We start from the raw sequence: 14,360 nt of genomic DNA, 5'->3' as shown, positions 1-14,360 counted from the left end.
GATCCAAGAATTATTTTTAGTGTTGGGGCTTTGAGGTTTTGGGTGAGAAATAAGGGAATTTAAGCTTGAAGAAAAATAAAAATGGAGGAGAAGGAGGGCTAGCTGGTTCGGCCAGCTTGCGTGGGGGAGAAGTTGACTTTAATTTGATTGTTTTTTTATCTCTTTTATTTCTTTTTATAAGTTCTTGTCAAATTTCTATTGGTTAGAATTTTTATTACATCATGATTATGTCATAAATGGGGTTTTAAATTTAATTTGATTTTCTTTTCTTTTATCATTTTTTATTAATTTTTCATCAATATTTATTCATATTTTATGTCATAAAATTCACTTACTCGACTGGACAAGTTGGTCAAAAATTGTCTCTGAAGGCGAAATGACCAAAATACCCTTCGTTTTGCTTAACGGACTAAAATTATCTGTACAGACTTAGAAAATTTTCTTAGCATTTTCTTGGCATTCTATTGCCATCGAAGCCTCAATAAATCTTCATTGGAGTCTCAAAAATTATTTCACAGGGTTTCTCCACTGGTATAGGGTCGACAACTGTCTTCACAGTCGCTTCTCGTTAGGTCACCTGTCGTCGGGGCACCAACTCATTTAACTTTATTGTATTTTATTTCTAAAATTTTTCCTAAATTTTTCTTACCATTATTTGAGTCATTTATGACTCCTCACTCTAGTCTAAATATAGTTCCAGACATTCTGACTATCCAGACCGACATTAATCACCGGAACAGTAGAACGTATAGATTATCTAAAGTGAGGATGTCACAGTTTGTGCTTCCTTATTAGAATTTTGGTTTGATTGCTGCTCATGCCTGTCTTAGCACTTGAGAAGCTGCTGAAAGATCATACTTGTAACACCCTCACTGTAGCAAGTCCGTGCATTCTACTGTTCCGGTGACCAGTGTCAGTCCGGATAGCTAGAATGTCTGGAACTATATTTAGACAAGAGTGAGGAGTCATAAATAACTCAAATAATAGTAAGAAAAATCAAGAAAAAATTTTAGAAATAAAATGCAATGAAGTTAAATGAGCCAGTTCCCTAGCGATGGGTGACCTAACGGGAAGTTGCTGTCTTCACAACTAGTGACTCTAAACCCGGGGAAAATTCCGTGAAATAATTTTTGGGACTCTAGAGAAGAGTCATTGAGGTTTCGATGGCATTAGAATGCCAAGAAAATGCATAGAAAAATTTTTAAATTGGTACAGACAATTTTAGTCTGTTAAACAAAACAAAGGGCATTATGGTCATTTCGTCTTCAGAGATGATTTTTTACTAACTTATTCAGTCGAGCAAGAGAAATTTATGACATAAAATATGAATAATTATTGATAAAAATTTTATTAAAAATAAGTAAAGAAATAAGAAAGAAAAAGAAAACAAATTGAAATTATGACATAATGCATGATGTCATTAAAATTCCTTCAACCAATCACAATTTAACCGATTAACTAAAAGGATAAAAATGACATAAAAATGAGATAAAAACAAAAAAAATCAGTAGCCTTCTTCTTCCTATGAGCCGAACCAGAGAGAGAGAGAGAGAGAGAGAGAGAGAGAGAGAGAGAGAATCCACCATTGTTAAGCTCACTAAGCTTAAAACCCTAGCTAACTACACCATAAAATCCCTTCCTATCTTCATTAAAATTGACCCTTGCAACTAGAACAAGCTTGGGGCAGCCATTAGAAGGAGAAAATTTGAAGATTTACAATCTCAAGTTAGAGCTCTAACAAGGTTAGTGACCAATTCTTCCCTCTCTCCCTTAATTTATACTTAGGTACTTAATTTAAGTAGGAAATTGTAAGAGATTTGCATGAGAACCACTTGTAAGCCTCCCCCCAAATTTCGACAGCCATGGACTTTCTAGGTTTGTGATGAATTCTTTGAATTAAAGTGATATATTAGCTACCCTTGACATTAATGCTATTATTAGAACAATAATTAGGGGAGTAATGTGTGATTTGGAGACTTTGGTCAATTAGGGTTAGGGTTTTGAACCAACAATTGGGGGTTGATGCAATTGAGCATAAATTAATGTTTTAATTGTCAATTAATGACTATTTGGTGTAGTTTGAACTGAAATTGGAGTAACTTGTGACATTAACCAAGGCAAAGGTTAGGCTACCTCATGGGTTGCATTCTGGACCCTTTGAGTCCAGTGTGCTCTTGGGGTTATAACTCAAGCTATGTTGCTCTAATTGGTGCAAGGCTAATTGAAGATGAAATTAGACACATAATGGCACAATTTTGATGAAGAAACCCTGCTCAGAAAACCAGAACTTAGACTTAATCCGGGTAACACACATTCTGCCCTAGGAAAATGACCAAATAAATAGTGTTTGTTCATTTAGTCATAACTCAGTGTAGAAAAGTCCAATTTATATCAATGAAAAGCTTAGACAATTTAGGACAATTTTCATGAAGAACACAACTTCAAATTCTGACCAGAACTTAATGAAATTGCCCACCAAAATCAGGACACCAAAACTGCCAGAATGGGATTCTGCCCAGAAATCCTAGGTAGATACTAATCGAGCCAGCCTTGCTAACATTAGCATAACTTGAGCTAGAAAACTCCAAATGGAGTGATTCAAAAAGAGAATTAAAGAAGACACATAAAGGAACAACTTTCATGAAGAAAATTTTATCAAATTTTCACTGTAGTAATGACCAATAGAACAGTAAACTTAAGACATAAAATCTGAAAATTTTAAATAACAAATAATAAGCTTTGAAATGGTATTGACAACCAATGCCAATAATTTTAGAATACAAAATGTGGTATATTGGTGATATTAGGACTCATATACCTATTGTCTATGAAAAAGTCAATATTTTAGTTGACTAATTTGATGAATAGTAACTATTGAACTTCAATGGCAAAGAATTTTCATATTTAAAATTGTAATATGCCCTAGTAGGCCTAGTGTGATTGGTTTGGATAGATTGGCATGCCAATAGAGTTCTGATAGCAGTACTGCATATGGCATCATATCATTCTATGATTTATGGCTTGTGCGGCCATTTCGTAATTTTATGGCTTTTAGCCATTCTAATACTATTATGATACTTGGCCTTGTACCCGATTTCTGTGACGGCTTATCAGCTGTTCTGTTGAACACCGGGAGACACTTTGTGATCGATGATGTGACGGCCTGAGGTACTTGGTACTCAGTGCCAGTTTACTCGTTTATCCAGTCTAGTCAACTAGTATAGGTTACTTGGGCAACCAAAATAAATCTCAATAAATTTTTAATCAAATAATTAATATAAAAAGTACCGAATTAATAATACTACAAATAATTACCAAAACTTATCCGTACGAAAAATCAGCATATACTCTGCATGTTTATTTCATTTTAATTATTTTTATTTTATTATTGGCACCACTAAGCAGTATTGCTTAGCGCGTTGCTTTTGCCACTCGTAGGTACAGGAGATACAGAGTGCGAGCCCAGTAGACCCCAAACTGGGTGAGAGTTAGATCTGCTAGTGTCCTGTGTCACCTCTCATCTGCAGTGTATTTTGGTAGGGCACTAGGATTCTCTTTTTTATTTTTATCAATTGTATTTTGTATTTAGATCTTCATGTTATCATGTAAATTATAAACACTTGTATTATTTTGTAAATGTGTAAATTAATGAAATTAAGTATTGCCTTCATAAATTTGAGTTCGAATTTAATTATATATGATATAAATAGAATGAATGAAAATTGTTGAGAAATTGTTGAGAAATGTTGAAATGATGTTGATTATTTGGAGTTGAGAAGGATTGGGAATATATATTTGGAAGTGTTTTCCACAGGTTCCGAAGAACTATTTTCTCCATTTTTAGCCGGCACTCTGCCGAATTTTCTGTAAAATTTCGGAACCTCAAATTAATTTATAATTTCAATAAATGATATAAATTTCACTTAGTGACCCATAAATAAATAAATTAAGAAATGATAAATATCAATGAGATAAAATATGGTGCTCCGGCAAATGGTGTGGCATATTTTGCTTGGCTACACTGTAGATGGGTAAGGGGTGTCACAATGCTGGAAGATATGCAACTGGAGATGAAGTTTTCCTGGTTAGTTTTTTTTTTTTTTTTGCTGTTTATGCTTTTGTCTTTCTAATAGAATATACAGAAATTTTCTGCACACACTTCTACAAAGAAGGGATATAAATGGTTCTGCCAATATATCATAATTTTATGGAATGGGAAAATATAACCTACGCACATCTTTTTCTGTGAGAAAATTGTAATGCAGACTTATTATTTTTGTTATATCATCAGTAGATAGAAAAGGATACACAATTCTATGCAATAGTAGAAAGTGATGCTTGTCAAGTTAAAAACTAAAATTTACTGGTACATTATTTATGCAACAGAAGGATTTGTTTGATTAGCACATGCACCAGCGAGGATTACTAATTAGCTATTGGGCATATTGGTCTAAAAAGGAAAAAATTGTTTACTGGCTTAAATAATATGAATGGCACCATCTGGTCTCAAACTTGGATTGAGCTTCTGCGATTACATTACGGAATTGGAGCACTAGAAGTTAGGATTTGACAAGGAGTGGTGAAAATTTAAATTGCATGTGGCACAATAATAAACTCATATCTACTATGGAATGAAAATTTGTGTTAAATGATTTGGTGATTTGACTATTTTCTTGAATTTTATGTTTATAGGCAGACATATTTCTAGCAGCACAGATTCATCCAGCAATTAAAAAATTCAATGTTGACTTGTAGTATTCGATGCCTGAGTTCTTATAGTAGTCATATCAGCTTATGATTAAACAGCTAATATATATATATTAAGATATGTACCATAAATAGCCACGATATGTGCATCTGCAGTAATTGTGTGAGTATATTTAAGTGCTAGAATCGTGGCTATAATTACATATTTAGTTAGGCTTGTATTTCCTATTTAGTTGTCATGTACAGATTATAAATTGACACCATTGGCTTGAGAGAATAATCAAACTCTTCAATCATTCTCAATATTCTTTTTCTGCTTTATTTTCTCACATGGTATCAGAGCTCTCGGTGAGTCTGATTTGAAATCTGAGACAAAGTCCTCATAGGGAGAAACTTTCCCTCTTTTTCCAGTTACTTTCTAGGAGTCCATGGCTGTCATAGCCTAGCCTAGTTGATTACCCAACCCAGGATCAGCCTCAACCACACTGGTCCCGTCACATGTTTCTCACTTTTTGGTCACTACCTCTTCATACAGTAGGCTTTTCTGACATATTTCTAAGCAACATTTCAGTGTGCTTCTCTTGCTAACATGTCTGAGATTGAGGAGTCCTCCAATACAGCCTCCAACACAGGTTCTAAGATTCTCACACCCATATCCAACACAGGTTCTGAGATTCTCAAACCCATATTTTCTTCCATTGGTAATTCATCAGCTATTACTACTGTTAAATTAGTAGGAAGTCAAAATTATATGTCTTGGGCTGCATCAGTGGAATTATGGTGTATGGGGCAGGGGACTGATGACCACTTGGTTAAAAATGCCATAGATATGGCTTTAACATATAGAGCTAATTGGACTAAGATTGATGCTCAATTACGTAGTCTCTTGTGGCATTCTCTAGACCCAAAATTACTTAATATTTTTCAGTCTTGTAAAACCCATTGCAAAGTCTAGACTAAGGAGAAAACCTTATATACAAATGATATGCAGCGTATTTATAAAGTAGTAGTAGATATGGTTCATCTGCAGCAAAATCAACAAGATAGGTCTAGTTATTTAGGACAGGTAGAATCACTGAAAGATGAATTTAATTCTATCATGCCATGTACTGATAATATTTCTGAGCAACAACGGGACAGGTTCTTCATGGTTTTGACATTGATTGGGATAAGATCTGACCTTGATTCTATTAGAGACCAGATATTAACCAGTCCGGTTATTCCCACTCTAGAGGATTTGTCTGCCAAGCTTCTATGCATCTCACTCAATAAGAATAATTTCTCCGAAATTGAATCTTCCGTTTTAGCTCCACAAAGTGGAAACCAACCGAGACAAGGTACTTATCAGAGAGGCAAGGGTAAAAGGCTCCATTGCACTTATTGTTATAAGAGTAATCACACTCAAGACACTTGTTGGGCCCTTCATGGTCGACCACCATGCCCCATTCAGTCAAATAATATGGGTCGATCAGCTGCTCATATGGCTCAATTCGGTGAAAATGGTATTCTCCCATTACCTGATGGAAAGGATCAGGTGTCAGATTCTATCCTATTAATTGGAGCTGATTACAAGGAGTATTTGCAATATCAAACAGCCAAACAGCAAGCTTCTAGTAGTGCTCATTCTGGTAATACCTTTACTTGTCTAACACAGTCTTCGCTCACTGGTCCATGGATCCTAGACTCTGATGCTTCTGATCATATATCTGGTAACAAAAGTCTTTTCTCATCTCTAGTTTCTCCTCCAATTTTGTCTAAAGTTACTTTGGCTAATGGTTCACAAACTTTAGTTAAGGGCATAAGAGAAGTAAAAATCTTTTCATATATTCCTTTAACCATAGTTTTGTTCACTCCAGAATGCCCATATAATTTAATCTCCATTAGTAAATTGACTAAAAATCTCAATTATTCTATCACCTTTACAGCTGACTCTGTTGTTGTGCAGGACCGAAGTACGGGGAAGATGATTGGAGTAGGATGTGAGTCACAAAGGTTGTACCATCTTTCTACTTCAAATTCTCAAGTTGCTCTTGCCTCTACCACTTCCGTTGATCTTCTTCACAATCGTCTGGGTCATCCGAGTCTTGCCAAATTGCAAAAATTAGTTCCTAGTCTTTCTAGTTTATCTTCTGTTGGATGTGAGTCCTGTCAACTTGGAAAATAAAGTCGTGTTTCCTTTCCCAAGCGAGTCAATAATAAGGCTAAGTCCATGTTTGAAATTGTCCATTTAGACATTTGGGGTCCAAGTAGTGTTAGTATAACTTTGAGATTTCATTATTTTGTTACTTTTGTTAATGATTATTCTCATTGCACTTGGCTATTTTTAATGAAAACTCATTCTAAATTATTCTCTATATTTCAAAAATTCTCTACTGAAATATGTAATCAATTTGGTGTTTCTATTAAAATACTTTGTAGTTACAATGCAAAAGAATATTTGTCTACTCTCTTTACTCATTTCTTATCTTCTCAGGGTATTACTCACCAAACTTCATGTGCTTATACCCCTCAACAAAATGGGGTTGCCGAACGAAAGAATCGTCATCTAGTTGAGACTGCTCGCACTTTACTCATTCACCATAATGTTCCTCTTCATTTTTGGGGAGATGTTATTCTTACTGCTTGTTACTTAATTAACTAAATGCTTTCTTCTGTTTTGCAGAATCAGAGTCCTCATTCCATTTTGTTTCCCAACAAAGATGCCCATCAATTGTCCCTGCGTGTATTTGGTTGTATTTGTTTTGTTCATGATCACACTCCTGGCAAAGAAAAACTTCAGCCTAAATCAATAAAATGTGTCTTTTTGGGATATTCTAGACTTAAAAAACGTTACAAATGCTACAATCCACTTACAAATAAATACTTTGTGTCATCTGATGTAACCTTCTTTGAAACATCTCCCTACTTTTCCTTCAATACCACATCCAAGGTTTTTATTCCCACCACCTTACCAGTTCCTACTCTTCCTCCACCACCAATCAATCCACCACCTCAACACGTCTACTCTGTTGTCCTCATCCTCCCACTAACACCATTGATGCTCCTTTGCTTGATACAGGTAAAACATCGGCTCCTGGTGACTCTTGCCCTCCTTCGTCTTCACCTATTCTGGTCTCACCTTCAACAAATGATGCTACTCCTCCCATTGTCATCCGAAAAGGTATTCATTCGTCTTGAAATCCTTATCCTATTTATAATTTTTTTAGTTATCATTATTTGTCTCCTTCCTACTATGCTTTTGTCACCACTTTGTCTAATGCATCTGTACGTAAGACTGTTAGAGAAGCTTTGGAACATCCAGGATGGTGTAAATGCAATGGTTGAAGAGATGACTGCTCTCCATAACAATGGCACTTGGGATTTGGTGCCACTACCAAAGGGCAAATCTATTGTTGGCTGTCGATGGGTTTATACAGTCAAGGTGGGGCCTAATGGCTAGATTGATAGACTTAAAGCTCCCCTTGTTGCAAAGGGCTATACTCAGATCTTTGGCCTCGATTACAATGATACCTTCTCTCTTGTGGCTAAGATTGCCTTGGTTCACCTTCTTATTTCCTTAGCTGCCATCTATCACTGGCCACTTCATCAACTGGATATCAAAAATGCCTTTTTACATGGCAAGCTAGCTAATAAAGTTTATATGGAGTAACCACTAGGGTTTGTTGCTCAGGGGGAATCTGATTTGGTGTATCGCCTACGGCATTCTCTATATGTCTTGAAACAATCTCCGAGAGCATGGTTTGGACGGTTCAGTAGTGTAGTCCAACAATTTGGAATGTCTCGGAGTGAAGCTGACCATTTAATATTTTTCCACCATAATGGCCATGATAAGTGCATTTATTTAGTTGTTTATGTTGATGACATTGTTATTACAGGAAATTATCATGCTGGGATCTCAAAACTCAAACAACACTTGTCTAGTCATTTTCAGACTAAGGATCTTGGGAAGCTAAAGTATTTCTTGGAGATTGAAGTGGCACAATCCAAGAAAGGTATCGCCACTTCGTAAAGGAAATATGCTTTGGATGTACTAACAAAGACGGGTATGTTAGACTGTAGACACGCAGATACTCCTATGGATCCAAATGTCAAACTTGTTCCTAGATAGGGGGAGACATTGGAGTGTGACACCCCTCACCCGACTACAGTGTAGCCGAGCAAGGCATGTCACACTCGGTGCCGGAGCACCCTATCTTATCTTACTTTATTCCTTTAATCATTTTCAAGTTATTATCTTTTAATATCAATTATTTTTTGACGAAGAAACTAATGGAGTTTTCTCTATTTTATTAACGTTTGACGTGTTTCACTATTCACCTGTTTGAAAATTTCAATAATATTTTAAAATAAAAATCTCATCATTTCATGCATCATCTATATATTTCAATTCCGTATTCAAATCTATACAATTTCATCCATATCCATTTTCATACATTCCCATTCATGCTCAACTCATATATGAAAATTTTCAATCTTCATTAATTTACATGATATATAATTTAATCACATATGAATTTATCGATTTATTAATTTACATCACATACTTATTAATTACATTTTCATAATTTACATTACAACACTGTAACTAAGTATTTTATACAACATACAAATTATGACCTATATGGGCCCTATCTACATGCATTGCTGAGGAGGTGACAACCTTGAATACTTCAGACACTTCTGCAGATCAGAACTCCAAAATCTCTGTTTAATATTCGCTGAGCTTTACCTTCAGTACCTGCGCTAGGAAACAAATCCATCACGCTAAGCATTACTACTTAGTGGTGCAATAATATAACAAGAAAATAATATACAATAAAAAATAAGAAATGGATCAAAATTTGGATACTCTAGAATTTAATCCAATTTCATATAATACTTCTAGTATTAACTATCCTTTGTTCTAATTTATTCCTCTTCAAAAGCGCTCAATTCTTTCATAATAATTAAATATTCTTACTTATTTATCTAATTGCTAATATTTTCAGTTGCTAATATTCTTAACTTATTTCAATCAATTTCACTGCCCAAGTAACTTATGACAGGCTGACTAAACTGGATAACGGGTCATTAGCACTGGACACCGTGGTGCCTCGGGCCGTCATACCATGGGGCGCGAAACGTCAACCATGTATGCAGTCAGCATGATTAAAAAGCCATGATAACACATAATCGGGCATAAAAGCCATGAGTACGGGCGTAAAGCCATGAGTGCGGGTATAAAGCCATGAATACAGGCATAAAGCCTTTTGTAGTATTGCTAAAATAATACCCTATTGGCATGCCAATCTATCCAATCTGACACACAAGTCTAGGAGATACATTGGCACATAGTACCATTAAGTGTTCATAAGTTTCATTATTTCATTTTAGGTTCTAATTATAATTTCTAGCATTTTAATATTTTCATAATAGAAACATAAATCTCTAATTCTAATATCTACATAATTTATGCATTCATCGTAATTTTTATATTCATTATGTTATCCATAATGATCACAATTCAAAACAATGGTTCTTGTGTACCATTGTACTCAAAGCATTTTTTCTTATCATTTCTCCAATAATGAGAACTAAAGTCTCCCTCATATATTCATTTATTCATTACACTTTGTATATATATTATCATTCATATTCCAAGTAATCCATGAACATTTCATGGATTTCAAATTTAACTAAATTTTCCTTAAATCCTAGAGTCACTCAACTTCAAGAATTTAAATTCATTAATAACATTATCTATATTAACCATCCTAATAGTTTTTCTAATTTAGTATACAATTTCCTATATCATTGGGTTTACTATTCAATTGACCATTTCTCTTCAAATGTTGACTTTTTAATTCATAATAGATTTGTTAAGCCTAAGTTCACCAAGATATCACATTTTACATTTTATTTTTGTTGGCATTGATTTCCAATACCATTTCAAAACTTATTTTATGTTATTCAAAATTTTTAGATTTCATTCCTTAAGTTTACTGTTCTATTGGTCATTGTTACAGTGGAAATTTGGCAAAATTTTCTTCTTCAAAGTTATTCCCTTATGTGTCTTCTTTAATTTCCTTTTTCAATCACTCCAATTGGAGTTTTGTAGCTCAAGTTATGGCCTAAATACCATAATTGGCCGGATAGGGCAGTACCCAAAATTTCTGGCAGAATCCATTTTGGCAATTTTGGTGTCCTGAGTTTGGTGGGAAATTTCATTAAATTATGGTCAAAATTTGGAGTTGTGTCCTTCATGAAAGTTGCCCTAAATTGTCTAAGCTTTCCATTGATATAAATTTTAGGTCAATTGAACATTTCTACAGTGAGTTATGACCAAATGAATGAATACTGTTCATTTGGTCATTTTGCCCAGGCAGAATGTGTATTACCCGGATTTGATCAATTTTTAGAGCATCCTAAGTTTGTTTTCTGGACAGGTTTCCTTCATCAAAGTTGTGCCATTATGTGTCTAATTTCATGTCCAATTGGCCTTGCACCAATTGAACTTACATAACTCAAGTTATAACTGCCCAAACTTGCTGGACTCACATCCAGTCCCGCAAGTCACCCAAGGCAGTACATCTAACCTCAATTCCCATGGCACAAATCACTTCATTTCCTAATCAAACATAGCCAAATGGTCACTAATTGACCATTAGAGCTTCAATTTACCATCAATATGGCCAAACCCTAATATAGCTCAAAACCCTAATTTTCAATACCTCAATTCATGCATAAGACCTTATAATTCAACTTCTACCGTATACAACTCATCAAGGACATTACTAATCAAATTTAATTCCCTCAAAATCATTATTTCCTCAAGGTTCCTCATGGCTTTTAAAACTTATGGCTTTCAATTCCTCAACATATTCTTTCAATTCTTTAAATTTCTAACTCATTTCATACTCCTAACATCAATTTTAAAGAGAAAAGGAAGAGATATGGCACTAACCTTGTGAGCAGAATTTTCCCTTAGCTAACTTCAATTTTTCCTTCACTTTCTTGGCAACTTCACATTAGCAAGACTCTAGGATAATTTTTAGTGTTGGGACTTAGGGTTTTTATGATGAAAACCTAAGGGAAATTGAGCTAAAGAAAAGAAAAATGGTGGATGGGAGAGAGGGATGAGTTTTGGCTGAAATGAGGAAGAAAACTACTGGAATGTGTTTTATTTTTGTCCCATTTTATGTCATATTTATTCCTTTAATTTATTTGTCAAGTGGTAATTGGGTGGAGGCATTGTAATGATATAAGCATGAGGTCATAATTCCAAATTTAACTCATTTTCTCTTCTTTTCTTTTCTACTCAATTTCAATTTAATTTGTAGCAATATTTATTCATATTTTATATCATAATAATTATTTACTTAACTGGACAAGTCGGTCAAAAATCATCTTCGAAGACGAAATGACCAAAATGCCCTCCGTTTGGCTTATCGAGCCAAAATCATCTGTACCGATCGAAAAAATTTTCTAAGCCTTTTCTTGGCATTCTAATGTCATCGAAACCTCAATGACTCTTCTCTGGAGCCTCAAAAATTATTTCACGAATTTTTCCCTGGGTTTAGGGCTTCTAGCTGCAAGGACCGCAACTTCCCACTGGGTTACCCATCGCTAGGACACCAGCTTATTTAACTTGGTTGTATTTTATTTCTAAAATTTTTTCTAAATTTTTCTTATTAATATTTGAGTTATTTATGACTCCTCACTCTAGTCTAAATATTTTTCCAGACGTTCTAGTCCGTCTGCAGGACATCGTCACCGACGATAGAATGTATGAATTGCTCTGATGAGGGTGTTGCATGGAGGATCTGGTAAATATTGGAGATTGGTTGGAAAACTCAATAATTTTACAATCACACGCCCAAACATTTCATTTGCTGTAAGTGTGGTTAGTCAGTTCCTTCAAGCACCATGTAGTAGTCATTAGGATGCAGTTATTCGGATACTCAGATATATTAAAGGAGCTCCAGGACAAGGCCTATTATATGAAGACAGGGGTCATTCACAAATTATTGGTTACTTAGATGCAGATTGGGCAAGTTCTCCTTCAATCAGATGGTCTACTTCAAGATATTGCATTATGATTGGAGGTAATTTGATTTCTTGGAAAAGTAAGAAGCAACATGTGGTTGCTAGGTTAAGTGCAGAAGCAGAATATCGAGCTATGGCTTTGGCAACTTGTGAACTTATATGGTTGAAACAACTTCTCCAAGAGTTGAAGTATGGGGAACTTAAACAAATACAGCTAATATGTGACAATCAAGCTGTCACACCCCGGCTTAGTGGGCCCCAGCTCAAGCCCCTCTATGGGTCGAATCCTAGCTCTGCAGGGCGAAGGGATTGAACTCCACCAAAGCGGACGATCTGGGTTGAGTCGCATCGCCGCCTCTGAGAAGTGCAGCAAGCAAGATGGCCACCCATAGAGGGCTTGAGTGGGCCACTGCCGGGTGTGACAATAAAGGCGCCTTTTTATTGTCACACCCGGCAGTGGGCCCGACTCAAGCCCTCTATGGGTGGCCATCTCGCCAGATACCCCTCTAGAGGCGGCGATGCGACTCAATTGGTACTGTCGCTTTGGTGGAGTTCAATCGCCGCCTGCAGAGCTAGGATTCGAACCCATATCACCTCACGGATTTGCTTCGCCTCTTACCAATTGAGCTGCAGCTCAATTGGTAAAGCTCAATTGGTAAGAGGCGAAGCAAATCCGTGAGGTGATATGGGTTCGAATCCTAGCTCTGCAGGGCGAAGGGATTGAACTCCACCAAAGCGGACAGTACCAATTTGAGTTGCATTGCCGGCCTCTAGAGGGGTACGCCGGCAAGATGGCCACCCATAGAGGGGCTTGAGCTGGGGCCCACTAAGCCAGGGTGTGACACAAGCTGCACTTCACATTGCCTCTAATTCAGTGTTTCATGAGAGAACGAAATATATAGAGGTGGATTGTCATTTCATTAGACAAAAGATTGAATCTGGGTGTATTGCCACTAGTTTTGTTAGCTCAAGTGACCAATTAGCAGATATCTTGACAAAATCTCTCAGAGGCTCTTGAATTGAATATATTTGCAACAAGCTTGGAGCATATGACTTGTATGCTCCAACTTGAGGGGGAGTGTTAAGATATGTACCATAAATTGCTAGGATATGTATATCTGTAGTGATTGTATGAATATATTTAGGTGCTAGAATCGTGGATATAATTGCATATTTAATTACGATTGTATTTCCTATTTAGTTATATTGCACAGATTATATGAATGGAACTGGAAGGTCTTTGACTTTTAGCTACTAGTTTTTGCTGCAAATATCATTGGGGCTTTATCTGTTTTTTGTCACACTCATCTCTTTTGTAGGTTTTTTCTCCTTCTACTGATAGATGTAGCAACCTTCGGACTCCCTATCTAATTCTTCTTAGTTTTATACTTTAAAATCTTCTTTTTTTTTCCCCCTATTATATGTCATGCTTCTGAAGAGTTTCTTCTTTCTCAATTATTTGTGCAGATTCAATTCCCTCTTATACCGAGGTTGTATGCAGCATACAATGAGATACCATCATTCCACAGTGCCATGCCAGAGATGCAACCAAATGCCCCTCCAGCCGGCACCAATTAAATCAATCGTAGATTATGAAGTTAAAGGTACAAAGAAGAATAGTAGAAGCA

Source organism: Hevea brasiliensis, chromosome 2 (assembly GCF_030052815.1).
Source record: "Hevea brasiliensis isolate MT/VB/25A 57/8 chromosome 2, ASM3005281v1, whole genome shotgun sequence".
NCBI lineage: Eukaryota > Viridiplantae > Streptophyta > Magnoliopsida > Malpighiales > Euphorbiaceae > Hevea > Hevea brasiliensis.
The sequence above is the reverse complement of the archived record's forward strand: the minus strand, read 5'-3'. Positions refer to the sequence as shown.